This window comes from Nicotiana sylvestris, chromosome 3, assembly GCF_000393655.2.
Source record: "Nicotiana sylvestris chromosome 3, ASM39365v2, whole genome shotgun sequence".
NCBI classification, from domain to species: domain Eukaryota; kingdom Viridiplantae; phylum Streptophyta; class Magnoliopsida; order Solanales; family Solanaceae; genus Nicotiana; species Nicotiana sylvestris.
In genome coordinates this window covers 4,760,242-4,764,538 of record NC_091059.1, presented here as the reverse complement: position 1 = coordinate 4,764,538, position 4,297 = coordinate 4,760,242, and the positions used below count along the sequence as shown (strand labels likewise).

The 4,297-nt window shown below is 36.9% G+C and overlaps 1 non-coding gene across 1 annotated transcript; it reads left to right on the top strand.

Annotated features, from left to right (window-relative positions):
* The first annotated feature begins 3,934 nt into the window (after positions 1-3,934).
* On the top strand, positions 3,935-4,041 carry LOC138888903 (small nucleolar RNA R71). The gene has a single exon (XR_011406470.1). It is a non-coding gene; the product is annotated as a small nucleolar RNA R71 (small nucleolar RNA).
* The last annotated feature ends 256 nt before the right edge of the window (positions 4,042-4,297 follow it).

The following is a 4,297-nucleotide window of genomic DNA, read 5'->3' as shown; positions in this document are numbered from 1 at the left end:
TAAGGGAGGTGGGGTTCGTTTTGATCATTTATATACTAGGTAAGAGGTTGAATCCTAGCCGTTGGATCAATTAAGATCAACGGCTCGGATCAACTCACTTAACGAAATGGCGTCGTTTAGACACTTTTGAGACCAGATTAATCTCTGGTAAACAGGTCAGGTTTGGCTTTTGGATATGGGTACTGAGTTGTGTCCGTTGGATGAGGGCTAGATGGACGGCTGAGATCAATTGACGTTGAAACAACGTAGTTCCATCACCATACTACGTCGTTTTGCATGTCTGTGAGATTGTGACGACTTGGGCCGGATATGGAGTTGTTTTGGGTTGGATTTAGTCATTTTGGCATGGGCCTAGTACGAATTTCACTTCCCATTTTCCTTATTTGTTTCTTCTCTTTTCTTTTTTTTTTTCTTTTTATTTCTTCTTATTTCCTAACTAAAATTTTAGATTAAATTACAAACCCAAATTAAAAATACTGATTATCTTCTAATAACATTTATCATGTATAATTAAATACCAATTAACAATAAAATCACACAATTCGACATCAAATGCTAAAAATGCCAAGTACATATTTTTGTGATTTTCCTTCTCACAAATCCAAATATTGTTTAATTAATTCCTAATTGTAAAATTAAATCCTAAATGCACATGCAACATATATTTTTGTATTTTTCTTCAATTAAAGTAAAAATAAACATGCATAGACAAATACAAATAAACCACAAACAACACAAAATTATTTTAGTTTGAATTTTTTGGGAGTAGTTCTTGTAGGGCAAAAATCACGTGCTCACAGGCATGACATCACCCTTCGTGATTTTACTCTCTTCCTCATCAGATAATATTGATTAAATGAGATAAATGGCACGACATCACCCTTCGTTCTTTTATTCTCTTTCTCACTATGTATTAATCAATAAATGAGATAAATGCAATGGCACGACATCATCCTTCGTGATTTCACCATAAAGATGGATAGACATTCTTGCCTTAAGGCTTCTTATCAGGAAGCATACACCTTTCAGTACACCATAATTTGCTAAAGACTTCACATTTACTTATCGTAGGCATCATACAAAAATCCAATTCCTCTCACTCAGCTCTTCCACAACTATCTCACTTTCCAACCTTCTTTTCGGATGTATGTATCGTATTATTACGAATAAAAAAAGAATTTCAGAATTTGAATTCTTATAAGTGAGCTCTACCACACGATCTAGAGTAAGAAGAAAGAGTGACAATCCTAAATTCCCTATAGCCTCCTGCTTATAAGGGTGGTTTACGACACACCCATAAACAAGACTCTACTAAACACGACTTGTAGACTCCTTAGGACAGAACTGCTCTGATACAACTTTTGTCACGCCCCAAGCCTGGGGCGAGACCGGCATCTAATGCCTCACCTATCCTTGCGTATGACTTGCGACTAAGAGACTCTGAACATGTAATGTCGTACTTTGGCAATGGGCCACATTACAAGATAATGTGCGATGCAAAATATAAAACTGAATAGAGACTGACACTGACTAATGTCAACATAAGGTTGGGCCAGCAAGGCCGTCATAATTACTACAACTGACAAGCCAACAAAATATACGTACAGGGCCTACACGCCTAATATACTGCACTAACTGACAGGATATGTCTACAAGCCTCTACTGATTGATGTACAGTGATCGGAACAGGGCCCCGACCTACCCACAACCTATCTATATATATACACAAAACTTCTAGACCTGGCATCTCCGAAGGACGGGGAGCTTACCGATAAAGTTGAACTTGGGCAAACACCTACTAGGGAGGTCTACCCGTCTGCCTATATGGACCTGCACGCATGAAATGCAGCGCCCCCAGAAAAAGGGACGTCAATACAAAATAATGTACCGAGTATGGAAGGCAATATACTGAAGCTGAAACTGAATTGATAATATAATAACTAAAAGTAACTGGGAGTCAAAAAAATCTGAAGATATGCTCATCTGCTGATACTGACTCAACTCTCTCAATATAGTGAGTAAAATAACTGTATATATATATATATATATACACACACATATACTGCTCTGCCATAGTAGGCTCGCTCATAGGCGCTCGTCCATACTAGGCTCTGTATCTCGACCAATTGGACTCGCTCACAGACGCTCGGCTATAGTAGGATCGGTATATAACTTACCATCTGATCAGAGGTTGCCCAATAGGGACCTGCCCATCGATTATAGCTCGATGGTAATGAAAATACTTTAATATTGTATTTATAAATTCTTTGATCTCTTGATTGGAAGAAGGAAATACTCAATTTAATATGAAGTCCCGATAAGGAGAATATCGTAACTTACAAAACTACGAAAATATATGTTAGTTGCGAGACTAGCACAATATACGTAAATTCCGGGATATGAATTTTTCTTTATGACTCGTTATCAAACTTTTGTAATTACGAGGTCATGCAAAATGAAATAAGGGCTTAGCCTTAACATACCTGGAGTAGAGAAAAATCTGTATGATATTCTTGGAAAAGATTGCACCTTACTCCGTTAAAATCGCAAAACGTAATTATGTTGCTAAGACTTTAATAATTCTTGTTGGGTTTTTTGTAGGAATTTATTGCAAAGAAAATGGCTAATGTCTACTTCATCCAACAAGTATCATCTGAGGTAACGTTTCTGTTCTTAGTTTTGGAAACTTTAAAATGAATTGGCATGGTTTGTTTTATTCTTTAAGTGAAAGACTTTGATTAGTCAAAGTCTTGGAAATGGAACATGTTGTGTTTTCATGACACCTTAGCAAGGAATGACTTAGTCATTCCTTTACAACATGGCTCGCTTCCACGTGGGGTTAGGGGCGGGATATTTTATCTTTATCCACTTATTAGGTAATTAGGTAATATTCTGTTACCCGACAATTAATCAATTACCCGCATAATTAAACATTATCTCAACTTACTTAAAATACTACTCTCTTTTAACATACCTTGTACACCTTATGGTCATGTAGTACCTTATATGGCATTAGTCCATAAATACCAGTTATTTTAGCTCGGGCCATATTTTATCCCAAAATGCCAAATTTTAACGAAATTCATATTTTTTGACTTGCTTCTCCTCTCACCTTCACGAATTTACTAATCACTTGTGAAATATCATAATACTTATAATCTCCAAATAATCTTTTACTTGGACTAATGTCAATTACCTTATGACAAATTCAACATATAATACTTCAGGATGTCACATCATCGTAACTTAATACTGCGAAGCGTAACATTACCGTAATGTAATACTACTGGGTGCAACACTATCGTAACTTATTACTGCAAAGCGTAACATCACCGTAATGTAATATTGTTAGGTGAAACACTGCCATAACTTAATACTGTAGGATGTAACATCAATCGTAGTGGTCTATATTGTTGTTGAGGTGCTTGAGGTCGGTATTGATTCTGAGTACCTTGGTTTTCACCCCAAGAGAAGTTTGGGTGGTTCCTCCAGTTGGGATTGTAAGTATCCCCATACTGATTTGTTTGGCCTCAATTTGTATTACCCACAAAATGTTTATACTCTGGATTCGTTGGGCATAGATTGCTCATGTGACCCTCTCCACATACATCATAAAATACTTGAACCTGTTTCACTGGTTGAGCTTATTGTTTGTTAATAATTATGGTCATCTGATTGACTTGGTTGGTCAGAGTAGAAATTAGCACTGATAATGCCAGACAACGTCTAATTCGAGAACCACTGTATATTTTTGTACAGTGTTTCTGCCCATTTTTCCTTGCCAATCTGGATTGCTTTTGGAGAATTTGTTTAATGATGCATATATTTCGTCAAAGCTTTTCTCCAACACTTGACATCCAGCTGCATCATCTACCACAATTCTTTTTGGGGATGGAGCCCTTCTATGAAAGTGTGAGATAACACTTCGTTCGTCTGATTGTGATGAGGACAGTTTCTGAGTAGCCCCTTGAGCCTCTCCCATGCTGAGTATAAAGATGCTCCCTCTTTCTGTTTGAAGGCAACTATCTCACTTCTGATTTTTGCAGTTTTTTCTGAAGGGAAGAACCTTGCCAGAAAATTTCTTGCCAAATCATTCCATGATGTAATAGAATTAGCTGGTTATTCCTTCAAACATCGCTTTGCTTCGTACAACAGGTAGAATGGAAAAAGTGTGAGCCTCACATATTTTGGAGTGACCCCGTTAGTGATATAAATATCACTAATCTCCAAGAAGTTCAGAATATGCTATTGTGGATCCTCGTGTGGAATAACCATAAACTCCCCATTTTCATGAAGT